This window comes from Urocitellus parryii, chromosome 12, assembly GCF_045843805.1.
Source record: "Urocitellus parryii isolate mUroPar1 chromosome 12, mUroPar1.hap1, whole genome shotgun sequence".
Lineage (NCBI taxonomy): Eukaryota > Metazoa > Chordata > Mammalia > Rodentia > Sciuridae > Urocitellus > Urocitellus parryii.
In genome coordinates this window covers 86,191,875-86,210,100 of record NC_135542.1, presented here as the reverse complement: position 1 = coordinate 86,210,100, position 18,226 = coordinate 86,191,875, and the positions used below count along the sequence as shown (strand labels likewise).

Genomic DNA, 18,226 nt, shown 5'->3' with positions numbered 1-18,226 from the left:
GATACTTAAAAAAAAATAGTGATTTTTTCCACTTGCTTCCTGTGAGATATAGAATGTTATAATATGCAGCAAGCAGTTCTCTGAATACAGAGTAAGACATACGACAGTTCTACGGTATGAATAGTCCTCATTATATTTCAACGAATAATAGTGACTCTTCCAATAAAAATTAATGATTTTAATGAAGAATCACGGAAACTTGCTGTTACTACAGAAAGATGGATACATAGATTGATATCCATGGTAACATCCTCTGAAATATGACTGCATTAGGTCTTTCCTCTTCTGGATTGATATGCAAGCTATAATAAAGCTTTTACTGTTATCCAATATCAGCAATGACATTAGCAATATAATTTGAATTGTTTGGTGGAGAAGAAGCCAAAACAAAGATTATAGGATATTGTTTTTTTGATCTCAAGTTTTAAGGTCTTAACTCCAACTCAGTTACATTAAGATTTGTAGAGGAAGAAAAGGAACTGGATACAGGAAAAGAAGCAGAATATGTGAAACAGACCCATGCAATTTTCCTCTCACCAAAGCTTTTCAAAAAATGAAACCTCAATTAACTATTTCAATGGCATAAACACAAAATATTCTATGGTAAACATTTTAATTCTTGTTCTAAAATGTCCTATTCATACAGGCAGGCTATGTAGCATCTCTTAAAATTCATTTCATATTTTCTTCATTGCAATGATTAATTACAGTTGCTATGGTTTTAAAATAAATCACGGTGCCTCTCTTTCTAATACCCAGTATCTTAAATCAGCATTGCACCGTGTATATAACTAAAGATTGCAGATGTTTTCTGGGGTAAGCATATCATTTCTTGGGCAGGCAATTACTGCTAGTTGACCTCTAGTGTAAAAGTATCCATTGTCCACCTGGCACATGGGTGGTGCCATGTCTTAATCTTTAAAGTTCCATGGAATCAGTTTAACCCACAAGGGTACTGGAATGTTTGAACTTCAGCTGACATCCTTGAGGATGGATGATTTCAAGGAAGAGTGAGCATGGTCATCTCAGAACACACTGGATTTGTCCTTGCCAAAGCCATTTGCTTCCAGAAATGTTATCTTTAATTGAGGAAGCCCAGACCACGTGATCTATGGGTCATCTACCTGAATATGTTAAATTGGTTTGCCCCAGTTATTTTTTTATCCCCCAGATGGTCTAGACTAGTCTACATAAATAACTTGATACATATTAAGTCAGAGACTTTGAAGCAAATTGAAAACAATACAGCTTACCATGTACACTGCTAAATGCTCTTGGTAGCTTTTGACATTCTTAACACCTACTTGGGGACAATGTTGTCGTGTATTCTAGAATTGTTTACAGTCTTTTGTCATGCAACCTGGTGGTTATCAAGTGACATAAAAATAAGAGGTATGGAGAAAATTCATAAAAGTGGAGAGAAAATGTGGGGATGTTGGAAAGATTAAAAAGTATTACCACAAATTCTAGACTCAGAGAACTGAAAGGGATAGGATAGAAATACTAATGACTGACATTTTGTCTTTTTATCCAATCAACAAACATTTATTAAGCTTCTACTGTATGCCAGATGCTGATGGTAATGAGGTAGAGAAGGCACAGTCCATGTGTAAAGCACTACCAGGCCAAGAAGAAGCCATATGCACACAAGGACACCATTAGAGCTATTGAAAGGGGCTTTGGAAGCAGAGAGGAGAGGAAGTCCAAATCTCCGAGAGGACTGGAAGATACTCCTTCTTTTCTGAAGGCTTTTTATTTCCTTCTTATAATCACCTGTAAATGGCACTTGTGTATACTTAGTTCTGTGTGACTCTAAGTGGTGGATGATGGTCTTGGCTAGGAGTTTGTCATTTCCTTGTAAAGGAAGGTAAAATTTATTCCTTATCATGAGAGGATTCACATTAAGCCATATGCATTCAACATTTTAAGTACCGCATTCTCAACCAAGAATGTGTCAAGGATAAAATCACTCATATTCCCTCTGTTTAACAAGCTGCTTATTTAGAGTTAGACCAGTTTTCTTTAATCTTAGTTGCACATTATCTCTTAGGTTATATAACTTTGGGGTGGGGGAAATACTGCTTGGTTCCTATACCAGAGTCTGATTTAATTGGTCTGTCATGGTCTTGGAGGGAATCAGGAATAAGATTTTATTTTTTTATTTTTTGGTACTGGGTATTGAACCTAGGGACCCTTAGCCACTGAGCCACATCCTTATACCTTCCAATTATTTATTTTGAGACAGGGTCTGGCTAAGTTGCTTAGAGACTTGCTAAGTTGCTGAGGCTGCCTTTGAACTTGCAATCATCTTGCCTCAGCCTCCTGAGTCACTGGGATTACAGGTGTGCTACACCACACATGGTACGGTTCAGTATTTTTAAATAGTTCCCCAGTTGATTTTGTTCTGATAAGAATTGAAAGTCTTTGTGTTGCAGTAGTGGCCCATTGGCAATCCGCTGGATTTTAGTTATATAAATCTTTACACTTTCAAGTACTACATTAACAGGATTCATTATGTACTTCCCAAGCTTCACACCAGCTTGAATTTACCTCCTCTGCTTTTTCTGGAGCCTGGAAGATGTGGCATTCTCCCTCATTTTTTCTCTATTCCCTTGAAGAAGTGCTCTAGCCTATCCAGCATCATAGTTGACTTCTCTTATTTGGGGGCAAGTTTCCTCTTCTGGTTTTAAGAGGCCCTTTTGCTGTGAACTATCTTCAATTTTCTCCTCTTGAGTTTTGAAAATAGTGTCATTTTCATCATAACATATCTTTTTAGGTGACATGTGTAAAACAGCAGAAAAACAGCACAAACTTTTGCCTTTCTACCACCACAGCAGGCAGTACTACTTTATGGTGCATGTTTTTCAATGCATGCAATGATTTTCAATCTCTTTTCTATGTTAATAAAATGTATTAACATTGTATTGTAAGCTTAGAATCTTATAGTATCAAAATACTTGTTGTTATTGATATTTTGCCTAAACAATTTTGAGGAATCTCAATATTTACAGATAATCATGAAAAATCATAATTTTAAATATTTGCTTTGTCTTCTAGTGAATATGTGAAATATGCGATGCTTTTTAAAAATACAGTCTCCTATTTGGGATATTAAGGTTGGTGTTATTTTTTTTTTAAATTTCAACAAGTCCACAGTTGGATTTTGTCTTTTTATGCCAGCTTAGAATCCTGGGAGTCTAAGAATAGCAAAAGCAATTCTGAGCAGGAAGTGTGAATCAGGTGGTATAGCGATACCAGATTTCAAACTATACTACAGAGCAATAGTAGCAAAAACAGCATGGTACTGGTACCAAAACAGGCGGGTGGACCAATGGTACAGAATAGAGGATACAGAGACTAATCCACAAAGTTACAACTATCTTATATTTGATAAAGGGGCTAAAAGCATCCAATGGAGGAAGGATAGCATCTTCAACAAATGGTGCTGGGAAAACTGGAAATCCATATGCAACAAAATGAAACTGAATCCCCTCCTCTCACCATGCACAAAAGTGAGCTCAAAATGGATCAAGGACCTTGATATCAAATCAGAGACTCTGCTTATGATAGAAGAAAAAGTTGGCTACGATCTACATGTTGTGGGATCAGGCTCCAAATTCCTTAACAGGACACCCATAGCACAAGAGTTAACAGCAAGAATCAACAAATGGGACTTACTTAAACTAAAAAGTTTTTTCACAGCAAGAGAAACAATAAGAGAAGTAAATCGGGAGCCTACATCATGGGAACAAATTTTTACTCCTCACACTTCAGATAGAGCCCTAATATCCAGAGTATACAAAGAACTCAAAAAATTAGACAATAAGACAACAAATAACCCAATCAACAAATGGGCCAAGGACCTGAACAGACACTTCTCAGAGGAGGACATACAATCAATCAACAAATACATGAAAAAATGCTCACCATCTCTAGCAGTCAGAGAAATGCAATTCAAAACTACCCTAAGATACCATCTCACTCCAGTAAGATTGGCAGCCATTGTGAAGTCAAACAATAACAAGTGCTGGAGAGGATGTGGGGAAAAGGGTACTCTTGTACATTGCTGGTGGGACTGCAAATTGGTGCGGCCAATTTGGAAATCAGTATGGAGATTCCTGGGAAAGCTGGGAATGGAACCACCATTTGACCCAGTTATTGCCCTTCTTGGTCTATTCCCTGAAGACCTTAAGAGAGCGTACTACAGGGATACTGCCACATCGATGTTCACAGCAGCACAATTCACAATAGCTAGACTGTGGAACCAACCCAGATGCCCTTCAATGGATGAATGGATTAAAAAAATGTGGCAGTTATACACCATGGAGTATTACGCAGCACCAAAAAATGACAAAATCATGGAATTTGCAGGGAAATGGATGGCACTAGAGCAGATTATGCTTAGTGAAGCCAGCCAATCCCTAAAAAACAAATACCAAATGTCTTCTTTGATATAATGAGAGCAACTAAGAATAGAGCAGGGAGGAAGAGCAGGAAGAAAAGACTGATATTAAACAGAGACACGAGATGGGAGGGAAAGAGAGAGAAAAGGGGAATTGCATGGAAATGGAAAGAGACCCTCATTGTTATAAAAAACTACATAAAAGAGGTTGGGAGGGGAATTGGAAGGAAAAACAAGGAGAGAAATGAATTACAGTAGATGGGATAGAAAGAGAAGATGGGGCGGGGGAGGGGGATAGTAGAGGATAGGAAAGGTAGCAGAATACAACAGTTACTAGTATGGCATTATGTAAAAAGGTGAATGTGTAACCGATGTGATTCTGCAATCTGTATTTGGGGTAAAAATGGGAGTTCATAACTCACTTGAAACTAATGTTTGAAATATGATATGTCAAGAGCTTTGTAAGGTTTTGAACAACCAATTAAAAAAAAAAAGAATCCTGGGAGTCTAAATCACTCACAAAAGTTCAGTATTTTGTCAATTTAATTGTCTTCCATATCATTTCATGATTTTGTCCTCTTTAAAAAAAAAAGTCTCTTTTCCAGCTTTCTTTTCCTTCTTTCCTGTCCTTGGCCATCCATAATGGCAGTGAGAATGCTGATAAGCTCCTACTCAGGCTGGATTCACCCACTCCTGCAGCTCTCCTTTATTCCAGGAAATATTGGCAATGCTGTGCTTGGCTCTCTTAGTCTCTTTTTCTGGCCACTTGCTATTTTGGAACAGAATTTCATCCAGTACAGTCTTTATCTTGCAGATATTCTTGGAAGTTCCTACTATGTGTATATATCAAGGTCTCTAGTGTTTACTGCTAATATAGGTTTTGCTTTTTAAATCTGTCATGTCAGTCATGAGAAGTAGTCATGCACGGAAATTCCAGACTCACATATGAATGAGGTCTACTCAGCCTCCAGCATTTACTTGAATTATGTCTTCATGCAATAATTTTACTCCCTTATTTTTCTCACCTATAATAAGAAATAGCATTATCATCAGGGTGAAGCTAGATTAGTAGTTGTAAGGTGTGCATCACAATGTCTGACATGAGAAAGCTAATAAATGTTAGCTTCTTTTTGATGAAGATGATGAGGATGAGAATTCCAGTGAAGTTTCAAGTTATCTTTAAACCCTGGATCATGTCATGAGGGATGAATATAATGCAATCTGACTCTTTTATTGGAAGCATATTGTTTTTTAATCCAAGAAAACATAGGTAAATTACAAAAGCAAATAATAAATTATTGAAGCAGGCTTTTTTGTTGTTTAATTTGGGTCAGTCTCTACTTATAAAGTTTTTATTATTTACTACTTAAAAATTTTACTTATTTATTAGTAAAATATGTTTCTATCATGTAACCAAAGAACTTATGGTCCTGTTATAGACTGACTGTATCTTCCCAAATTTATATGTTGAAGTTCTAACCTGACCTTCAACACCTGAGAATGAAACTGTATTTGGAGATAAGGATTTAAAAAAAGTAACCATGGGTAAATGAGAGTTTTGAGGCAGCCCCTAATCCAATAGGACTGGTATTTTTAGAAAAGGAGAACATTAGGACACAGACATACATAGAAGAAGGACCAGGAGAATTCACCAGAAGATGGTCATCTACAAGTCAAGGAGAGAAGGCCAATCCTATTGACACCTCTAAACTGCAGGCAAATTAATTTCTGTTGTTGAAGCTACACAGTCTGTGGGGTTTTGTAACACAGTCCTAGAGAACTAACAGAGATAATATAAAATATTTGCACTCTTTTGAGTTTAAAAATTTGTCAGCCTGGCTTTTAAAAACTCACCATCTTCATCATCATCACATTTTATTTTACCAACACATCTTTAGTTCTTGTATTTTGCAGAAATTTTTTTTGGGGGGGAAAGAAGCTGCAAACTTGGAAAGAAAACTTATCTCACTCTGAATATTAGTTTTTTTTGGAAAACAATAACAACAACAACAGCAACCTTTTTCTAATTTTTGTTTTCTACCCTGATCTTCCTGTGCTATTTTTAAAATATGTGTATGCTTAAAAGTTTATCCCAACATTTTCATTGAGTGTTTACCTGTTAGTGTAAGCTTAGAGAAGGTGCCAGAAATATTTGTATGAACAGATTCCTTTTTCTTCTAAGAGTTTTTTTTTTTCCTCTCTGGAATCTATAGTTATCCTATATCTATTTGCTTGTCTGAGTGAATACTTCAAACCAGAGGGTAGGTTGAGCTTGTAGTTACACAAGGCCAAAATAGCCAATCAAGAATTATATCAGAGGTTGAGAGTTCTAACAATCACAAAGTTGAATTTTTGTATTTTGCTCAAACTTAATTAGCAGCCTCTGAAAGATAAACTAGACTTATTTGCTTATTTACCCATATTTTCTCCTTAACAAAGAAAAGGAAAAAGAAAATCAGTCTTTTCTCATTACAAGCAAGATCTTTGAGGAGATATTTTAAAATAACATACTACAGTAGCTACCCGGAATCCAGAACATATGGAGGGTCTGTTGTGCTTTTTGCTGGTTGAAAGATGTGCCAAATATGAGGGGTTATTGTCTTGGAAAGAAAAACGTGTGGCTATTACATGGTCATGCGTCTCCCCTTTTTGTCTGAATAATTGTCAGTGACTAGAAAGCAGGAAGAAGTATTCTTGAGACATTCATGCTTAACAATTTTCCCCTTGGAGTCAGCAAATAGAGGAAAGCATTAAATTAACTTAAATATTTCATATTGTAAGATGTTTTCCAAGAAATGTGTTTGGAAGTATAGAATAATTAGACCAGATGTTGTCTCAAGAGCCAATTTTGTCCATCATCCAAGGTTTTAGGAAACATACCCAGACCATTCTAGACAAATTCTTATCGACACGACATGAAAGAATATCACACTTATTTCATGACTGTTCCTACATAAATTTCCATTTCATGGTCTATATTTGAATTTGTGGGGGGCATTAAGAAACATTAAATTACTGGAGTCTTAATAATGTTAGGGAAAAAAAATAACATTTAGGAACAGTTAGTCCTTTGATTTTTCTAGTTTAGAGGTTTCATTCTCTGGATATGGTATACGTATTTTATTTTCCTCCTCCTGTCTCCCAATCCCAAGATATTTATTCTTCATTTACTTTATGGAATGACCATAAAATTTTTGAACACGCTAACACCCAAATTTCAACTACAGTTTCTTATCAATATCATACATCCTTCCCCACCAATTTTATTTTTGCTACCCTAGGCTCCTCAGTTGGTCTGAACTTTTATCTTATCAAGATTTAACATGCTGGACAACTTCTTTATCAGTGTGAAGCTTACTGGTTTCTGGGATGCTATCACTACTATGTTCACTAGATGCCTTTCCTATAATGTCAATTAAGTCAACAAATTCAGTCATAGTCATTTCCTGGAGGAGAAAGGCAATTAAACTGTGTAAGTCCAAAGCTGGTAATGACTTCACAATTACAGAGCAACCACAGACCACGGTGTTCCATATAAATGATCACAGCAGACCAACATGACCTTTCCAATGGGAGCCTGCACTTAAAAGCTGCATAATAAAAGTTTGCAACCAACGATGTCAGTTGAACACATGTTTCTTGACACTGGGATTTTCTTTGTTAAATATACCAGCAAGGCTCCTCTTCAATCCAGCAGTATGAAGGATTTTAATTCCCACCACATATTGATTCGTTCAATTTCATACTTGAATAGTCCTAATTTATCAAATGTGTAGAGTTCTAGATGTTTAGTTTATGTGATTTCTGTCATAGTTGAATTCTTTTTTTGGCTTTCTGATGGGGTATCCCACTAAAATCTGTTACTATGTTCCAGCTCTGCCACAGGATGCTCTATATGCAATAGCTTTGGATGGTTTAGATTTAATCAAGAGGAAGATGAAAGTGGGTGTCCATTTCTTTCAACTGCTCACCATCCATCTTTGTCAACGTGTGGCTACTCAGGACACAGCATTAATGATAGCTGTCAAAATAATAGTCTGCAGGTTAGAGGTCAAGAAAAATATGTAAAAGACTTCAGGGTGAACCAGATGATAAAGTAGCTCATTTAGTCATTGAAATGCTACACTTACATAGCCTTGGTGGGATCAGGGGTGAGTGGAAACAAGAAGAATAAATGGGGACATCTCCAAGTAGTTTACTCTTGTTAAAAGGGGTGGTGGGGGGGGAGAAAAATAGATGATAATAGCATTGCCAAACAAGCGCAGTAGAGGCAATTTTCCTCATTATAGTGCTGACCCAGCAATGCATGTAGAGTGGTCCTGCTATTGGCATGAAAGCTTTTACTTTCAAATAATATTAACCCTTCTTAGTAATGTATGTCTTCATTAAGATAATTCCTGGAAGTGCTGCCTATGTCAGCGATTTCACATTTTCATTGGTGTTTATAAGTCATTTGTGAAAGAAGCTAGTGAGGGTCTTAGCACAGGGTCCAAAATGAGTTATTTCATCTGAAGAATGCTTTTTCAATGAATCTAAGGAAAAACACACAATGTATTGTTTTGTTGGTATTCAGTACCACACTAGACATGAGAGGAAAGTAGGGGTAGATCATTTTGGTCCCCCCAAAATGCTCTGGGAGGATAAAAATCATGTCACATGATCTATATAAAAAAGTATCATTGGACTTTCCATGCATGCACAAAACCCTGGGTTTGATCCCGAGCAACACCACCAAAAAAAAAAAAAAAAAAGTATTATTGGTTTTTAAATATTAGTTCAGGCTGCAATAACAGAAATATAGTCTTGTGGCTTAAACAATAAGCATTCATTTATCACAGTTCTGGAGTACAGAAAGTTCAAGAACAAGGCACAGGGATTTGGTGTTAGGTGACAGCCAGCTTCCTTCACTTCTAACTGTATCTTCATGTGGCCTAGAAGCATCATTTGTTTTCTGTTTCTTTTAGTAAGGACTAATCTCATTCTTAAGGACTCCACTATTATGACTCAATTACCCCCAAAGGCTCGACCTCTAAATACTATTACATTGAAGATTAGAGTTCAACATATGATGGCTGGACATGGTAGTGCACGCCTGTAATCCCAACTACTTGAGAGGCTGAGACAGGAGGATCACAAGTTCAAAGCCAGCCTCAGCAAAGGTGAGGCACTGAGCAACTTAGTGAGATCCTGTCTCTAAATAAAACCCCAAAATGGGTGGGGGATGTGGCTCAGTGGTCAAGTGCCTCTGATTTTACTCCCCAGTTTAAAAAACAACAACAACAAAAAGAATTTAGCCTATGAATTTTGAGTGATATATTTAATCTCTTTTTATTAGTTCTTTTTAGTTATGTATGACAATAGAATTCATTTTGATATAATTATAAAAGAAATAAGGGGGAGGAGAAATAAAGATTTAGTAGATTACACATTCAATCTTTGGCAGTCATAAATTGTCATTTATAACCCTTGAACTCATTTTTGAGTATAATTAATTATAACACATTTTTATTTATAGTAGAATTGAACTTCCATATCACAGGTCTGCTTGAAAAGCTTCAGTCAAATACATATTAGAAATATTTTTAAAAAATTGCTTCTGTATTCTCCACATTTAGACTTTTTTGTATATTATTCCCTAAACAATACAATATAACAATTGTTTATTACATGTAATAAGTTTTGTAAGTAATCTACAGATAATTTCAAATATATTATAAATAAATATAAAAAAGGATACACATAGGTTATATGCACATACTGTGTGTCCATTTTATAAAAGGGACTTGAACTTCTATGGATTCTGGTATCCATCAGAGGTCCTAGAACCTATCTTCTTTGGATACTAAGAGACAACTATAAATTAAGGTAGTAGAGCAATTGCTTCTAGTCATTACACCATGTAAGATCAATTGAAATCTTATTTTAACATCTGAAAAATACTGAGCCAATGTAATTTTTAAATCAATTCACAATTCTATAGTATTGCAAGGGCTTAAGAAGGAAACTTTGAAGTTCTCCAAAGTAAAATCATAGTTCATTTATTGTCATTTGAAAATTTGTTTTTGAAAGAGATCTGTGCTATACAATGTGAGTCCTAAGCATATTTTCCTGATTTCTTTAGGTGAAGATGTGAAATGTGGTCACTCTCTGAGAATTTATAGTTCACTGAAATAGCAGGCACATCATGAACCAAGCCAAAGAGAAAAATGAATATAATTTGATAAATATGAGTTCCCAAGTCCTCTACAACAGGGATCTGTGCATCTGCAGCTCTGTGGACAACATCTAGGTCCTCATTTTACTTGGCTCTGGTTAGGAAGTCAGAGGCATAAAACTTTCCCAAGGGCAAATTTATAGAGAACAGATTCATGCTATTTATAATTTTTATTACAGTTTCTTTATATCTTTACTATCTTACCTAGATGGTGTGTTATATGTTCAAGTGTATTTTAAGATACTTGTTTGTTATTTTCAAACTTCACATGCCAAATATATTAGCAAACCTTTCTTTACAATTCATATTACGAGATTATGTGAAAATAAAAATATATCAATTGTTTAATTGTTTTATGTGAGTATAATGTCTACTGCAAAGCAATATATTTTTCAACTTCATGGCAAAATTTCTTGGCTTTTAGAAGTTGTCCTGATAATGTGGTTAGACTCTATTATTGTCCTATGAGTCTTCCTTTAACATTCCTTTGTCCAAGGGTTTATGTGTTGCCACTAATCTCTAGGACTTATTGCCAAGGACATCAGAATCTTTGGGAACTTCATTGGCCCTTAATTTCATAATGCTCACTAAAAAATAACATAAAAACTTTTTCTTTATTGTAAATATGTTCACAAAAAATAGTCAACAAAATCAAAGAAACAGATCACAACCAACAAAAAATAATTTTTAAGACTATACTATGTGTCTACTTCTAGGAAAATCTTGGTAGTACAGTTTATATTACATAGGTGGGAACAGTTTAGTAGTAATTTTATTATTTTTGAAATCTAAATAAAGTGAACGATATAGTTATGAAACACATTCAACCATAGTTTTGAAAATCAATTAATAGTAACATTGAATTCTCCCTTTTCCTTTTCATTCTTTATTAAAATGTAGAGTATTATAGCATCTTACAGCACCAGAATTCCAAACTGTGTATGGGAGGGGAATCTACATTCTCTTAAGAGGGGGCAAGAAACAACTTAAGTGGGTATGATTATGCCATTTTAAAAATGAATAGGGGAGCAGTGTGAAGAAGAAGAGGCGAGAACGACCCCCGGACCGACCAAAGCCGTGCGCCGCTGCATCCCTGCGTCCAGCGCCTGCGTCCCTCCACCGTCGCCACCATGCCCAAGAGAAAGGCTGAAGGGGATGCTAAAGGAGATAACGCCAAGGTGAAAGACGAACCACAGAGAAGATCTGCAAGGTTGTCTGCCAAACCTGCTCCTCCAAAGCCAGAGCCCAAGCCTAAAAAGGCCCCTGCAAAGAAGGGAGAGAAGGTACCCAAAGGGAAAAAGGGAAAAGCTGACACTGGCAAGGATGGGAATAACCCTGCAGAAAATGGAGATGCCAAAACAGACCAGGCACAGAAAGCTGAAGGTGCTGGAGATGCCAAGTGAAGTGTGTGCGTTTTTGATAACTGTGTACTTCTGGTGACTGTACAGTTTGAAATACTATTTTTTATCAAGTTTTATAAAAATGCAGAATTTTGTTTTACTTTTTTTTTTAAGCTATGTTGTTAGCACACAGAACACTTCATTGTTGTTTTGGGGGGGAAGGAGCATATGTCACTAGTAGAATGTCTCCAAAGCTGGATTGCTGTGGGGGAAGACACCTTTCCCTTCTAGTTTTGAGAGACTTCCTCTTTGTTCCTAAGAGGAAGGGATTCCCTGATGTTGGCACACATAGCCACCTTGGCACAAATGCCTTGTGGTATGGAAAAACTCAAACTCATCTGTATGTCCTCCTGTCCCTCTCTGCCATTGGCATAGACTTAACTCCCCTAAACCTGTTGGGACCTGATTCCCAACAGTTGGTTTGACCAGTGTGTGGGGCAATCTGGACTTTCCAGTGATGTCATTGAGAATAGTGTCCCTCAGAAGAGCAGCAGTTCCTTTTCTAGATTGTGGATCTTCAGATTAATAATTTTTGCCATTTTCCTTTCATTTCCTGAAAGTCAGGGTCGGCTTGTGAAAAGTTGTTAAACAACATGCTAAATGTGAAATGTCAACCCTCACTCTAAACTTTCCCTATTCAGAGCATCAAATGAAGACTTCATTGGGTTTTATAGTGGCTTTCTGATTTTGGTAGTCCATTCAAGAAGGGAGTTTGAAAGTTGTTGTATACTGTTAATGATTGTCTGCCCATGTCCTGCCTGTAATACCATGATTGTTTATGAAAAGTATCTTTAATAAAGCTGGATACAGTTTGGCTTGGAAAAAAAAATAAATAAAAATGAATAGGGCTGGGGATGTGGCTCAAGCAGTAGCGCGCTCACCTGGCATGCATGCGGCCTGGGTTTGATCCTCAGCACCACATACAAATAAAGATGTTGTGTCTGCTGATAACTAAAAAAATAAATATTAAAAAAATTCTCTCTATCTCTCTCTCTCAAAAATAAATAAATAAAAGTGAATACTATAATAATGTACTAAGTATAAAAACAATACCAGATATCACCAAAGAAAATAATAATATAAATTAATCTAGGGCCTAAGTGAAAAATGTGAACACTAATGAAAATAAAAACCCGTTTCCATTTTTTAAGACATAGAGCAATAATTTGGACAGACTATTCCCTTGAAATGTAATGATGGGGGATGAAATTTTAGTGGAATAGGATTGGATAAAAGAATGATAGAGTAGGAAATGATTTAGAAATGTTTGAAAAATCAGAGCTAGTAATGAATTGCAGTTAGTAGTAAAAGTCATCTGACTATTCCTCAATCATTTATTCTGTAAGAAGATACAAAACTCCTATTATATTTCTGACTTTTAAGGATTTGTAGAAAACTCCTCCATCTTTATAATTAATGGGATCCCAAATATTTCTGCAATCTTTATCAAGAGAAAAAAGAAGAAAGATAATAATAATAATAATAATAATAATAATAATAATAATAATAAAAAGCTTGAAGTTAATGAAGGTATTAAAGATACACTTTCAAACAAGTTATAGCCTCCCTGGATTCAAGTTTTTTCCCTTGTAAAATGAAACTGAGCCAGCTGACCTTTACTAGGAATTTGAGCCGTGTTTGTTAACTGTGCATGAGCTGGATTTGCTGGCAGGCTGGCATCCTTGCTGAAACTAACCGGTCCTCCACTTTGTCCACCAAATGTCATCTTCACATGACCACAGCTCCTTGAAGCTGTAAGGAGAACCACAGTCTCAAACCTTAGGCCAACATGCAGAAACCAGAGAAATGAGAGGATGAACACAATGCATGTCTTTTTTTTTTTTTTTTCACCCACACTGTGGTTTTAAAGGATGTTACACCAATGAACATTTGTTGAATACAGACCATGTGCTTAGGAACATGGGTGATATGGAAAAGCAGATGTCATCCACAGGCCTCAAGAATGAGATAGAGACTAAATAAGCAGCCACATCAAACATCCTCTCTCCTACTTCAAATCTGCCTACTTGACTTGGAAATAGAAAGAACTTGACCTGATTTCCTCCTTTTCAAGCCTTCCCCAAATGTGATCTGCTTCAGCTCATGACTCACAAACAATCAAACAATGGTACTGGAAGGAAAAATAGAAATATTTTACAGAAGCCAGGGAGAGGAACTCATTTGATTAGGGGCATGATACCTTGAACTAAGTTACCTTCCTCTTCTAAATGCTTTATCAAACAACAGAACTTGGACCTGTCCTAAATTGTCCAAGGGACTCGAGGTTTCTAGCAGTTTTCTCTTTCATCTAAAAAGCTCCTGGGAGACGCCGTGAATCTTTGTTGACACCTATCAGGATGAGAAGGAAGCAGACACTTCCTTTTCTGACTTCGTATTAGAGAAAGTCACAGAATCACAATCCACAAAATACAAAGATGACTATTTGTTATAAATGACCCTGCTAAGGCTAGATTATGTTTGAGAAGTAACAGACTTATTGAAGGACTCTAGATCTTCTTAACCAAGATAAGAGTTCTTATAAAATTTGACTTTTTTTTTTTTTTTACTGTAGAAATGCTGTATCAAATAGACAAAATCATAGAGTCTTTTTGGGGGTCCCAGGTAGACAAAGTTTTTTTTAAAGAACTAAATTTTGTGCTATGAATGAAGATCCCGAAAATCTTCACCCTGTGACTATATGTCCAGATATCTGTAGTTCTTTCTTATAATTATGTTTTGTTTGTCTTTTAGTCCATATTTCTTCAGTGGACCTCAGGGATAAGTCCTTTATATCTTTTAGTTGGGACTTTCTCCTTACCCTATGTAAAACAGATATATGATTTCAGGGACACAGAGAGAATTAGCACAGTGCAGTTTTAAAGGATGCTACACCAGTGAACATTTGTTGAATACAGACCAGGTGCCTAGGGACATGGGTGATGTGGAAAAGCAGATGTCATCCACAGACCTCAAGAATGAGATAGAGTCTAAATAAGCAGCCACATCAAACATCCTCTCTCCAACTTCCAATCTGCCCACTTGACTTAGAAGGATGAAGAATTTGAATGGATTTCTTCCTTTCCAATCCCTCCCTAATGTGATCTATTTCAGCTCATGACTCACAAACCATTAAACAATAGTATTGAGAGAAAAAAATAGAAATATTTTACAGAAGCCTGGGACAGACACTCATTTGATTAAGATCACAGAGCTAGTTTCTGGCAAAATCACTATTAAACCTCAGATCTCATTTTTAGTTCAATCTTCGTTACTTGTACTCAGTCTCTCCAATATTAGGCAAGTTCCAGAAAATTCAGTAATTCCTAATAATTTGAATCAAGCTCCATCTTAGAGCTCTTTAGGGTTGCTGCAAATAAGTACTTAACTTAAAAGCAGAGTTGTCATACATTACAGTTTTGGAGACTGGCAGTCTAAAATCAAGATGGTAGCAGGGCCAGCTCCCTCCAAAAACTCCAAATGAAGCCTTCCATGAATCTTCCTGGGGCGTGGCTGGCAGTTCTTGGTGTTACTTTTCTTGTAGCTGCATCACTCCAGTTTCTGCCTCTGCTGCCATTTGACCTTCTTCTAGGTATCTGTCTTAGCATCATCTACTATTTTATGAGGATGTTACCTCCATACTCTAGTATAACCTCATCTGAACTAATTATATCTGCCTTCCCCCTATTTCCAGTTAAGGTCACATTCAGAGTTATAAAGGACCAGGAATTCAACAGTTTATATTTTTGCATTGGGGTGGTTTATGCATTTCAGTTCATTACCTACCCCATGGTCTGTAGCTGAAGGTCATAGACACCTGAGAGACCAGTATAGTGAGCTGTTCCTGGTATCCCTCATCTGTTTCCCAGGGTTCTCTCTGACATTCACCTCCTGTTAACTCTAAAAGGGGGTACTTTGCAACCAAGAAAATAGGAGAGATACTCATTGCAGTTCCCCAGTCTCTCTTCCTAAAGCACCTTAGAGTTGCTAGGTAAGAAAACCATGGTCCTGCCTCTCCTGTGGCCTTTGCCCAAGGCTTCCTCTTTCTCCCTCACAAAAATGCAAACCTTGCTGGTCTGGCCTGGCCTGGTTCACGGCTGTTATTTGCTGACCAGGCACAGAGAGAGAGAGAGCATCATGATGGCTGATGGAAACTTTCTCCTCAGCATCCACGGTGCAGGTCTCTAATTTGTTTAGCTAAACTGCATTAGTCATACAGAAAGTTTTATTATCAGAGTCAAATACAGGAAGCTGGAGCGGACATGCTGTATTTTAAAAAATTAAAGCATTTTTAAAAATAAGCTTGGCATATTGATTAGCTAATTTTCTAAACAAGAGGCTCATTCCTTTTAATCCTTGGCATTACTGTAAATTCTATTTCCGCCTATGGGTCACAGTGTTCAAAATGAGATTTAAACAAACCGCACACACAATACACACATATTTCACATTAGGTTTTGTTTCAAGATCACCTTTGTTAAGATAGGACTGAATCAGACGAGAGAGGTCTGACCCTGGGTTTCTATAGAAACTTGCTACTGTAAATTGGGAAGAACAAACTGTAATTCTTTGCAGGAGCTGGGACTAAAATTCTGAATTCACATACACAATTTTTGTATTTGGTGTAAAGCAAGCAACTGTGGACAATTATACTGTCATTTTGTGGAGATCACTTTATTTGACCTGTTTTTTATTTCTTCCGGTGTTTCACAGGGGGTGGGCTCTCAAACACTTTCTTTTTCCTCTTTTCTACTTGTTGATGTTGCATGTTTGTTCATAACAAATGGAGAAACATGGGGCCCTTTTCAAGGATTCCATCAATGCTACTGATTATTATTGTATGAGACGTACTACTAGTGGGCTAGATTCTGTTAGGTGAGAGAGTTTGGTCATGAGAACACATTATATTTTATAAGAGACTATTACTCAGACCTGCAGGATATAGATTATAGAAAGCCCTTCTAGTGCATTACCATATAGTGAGCCCACTTGAAATCTTTCATTCCAAGCAAACTTGTTTAGATAGAGGCCTCATCATGAGAATCACTATTATTGTTTTCAGTGTCTTGCATGGTGCTCATGTTGTGAGTCTCTATTATTAATAATCTATTGTCTTATAGGGAAGAGTAAGCAGACAACCTCTTCTTACCCTACACTTAAAAACAGAATTTCTTATTCTGGGTTCAGCATTAAGCCATCCCCAGGAGACTTCTTTATTGATTAGAGCTTCTCATATCATAACAACAGATGGAAAGTCTATGATTTGAAAATTTTCAGATAAACTCTCTTAAAGATGAATGTTTTAGGTTCTGTGGATTCCATTTTTGCTAAACAGGAAGGAATTAACTTGAAAGAAAATGGTAGAAAGGTTTATGCATTTTTCTCCTAAAGTTTAACTAAAGTAATTAAATCAGGAAACTAATCACTTTATGTTTGCTCCTGGAGTTTATTTGGGATAAGCAATTTATTTAGCAGATTTTACATTGCCAAGTCAATTTTTTATGACATTTGCAAATGGATCAGACAGTGTAACATTACCTTCTTCTCCTTGGAAAAAGAAAAAAAAAAGAAGTAGCACCAAAAATAAATGTCCCAGGCACAGCTCTCACATCATTCAAATGACCAAATTCAATGTTTGAAGCCAATCTAAACGGCTTTACCCATCCCCACTACTACCCTCCCACACTGGAAATAACCCCCCTGTAAGATGTCTTCATGATGAATGAGCTAATGTTTATGAAGCACTTAGAGATCCTTGAGCAAGACACTATCTAATTACAAAGTATAGTTCTCATTATTAAATGGAAGCTATTTTCCCTATTTTTTAGTTATCCCTGCCATTTCCATTCCATCCCCTCCTGATGGTTTCCATTGCAAAGTAAAATCAGCTTCTTAAAAATAAGGGCGGTGGGGGTGTGTGTGTGAGAGAGAGCGCTTAATAATTTTAAGTCACAGTGCATTGCACATGCCCAGAAAAGCCTAGATCACTTCCAAATTCAAGGACTAATAAAAATTGGAAGCACTCCAGTAATTTTAAATTGCTTTGCACATTGAAGAGTGATTTAAAATCATTGAAGTGATTCAATTTTTTTTATATATGCACTTCAATTTAGAAGTGAGTCAGACAGACAGCATCATAACGTAGAATAGAAGTTCAAGACATTGAATTAATGTTTAAAAAGTTATGAATTAGACTAAAACATAACTGGAGGA

General features: G+C 36.4%; 1 pseudogene; it reads left to right on the top strand.

The window, feature by feature from the left end:
* Positions 1 to 11,746: 11,746 nt before the first annotated feature.
* On the top strand, positions 11,747 to 12,121 carry LOC144249797 (non-histone chromosomal protein HMG-17 pseudogene; annotated as a pseudogene).
* The last annotated feature ends 6,105 nt before the right edge of the window (positions 12,122 to 18,226 follow it).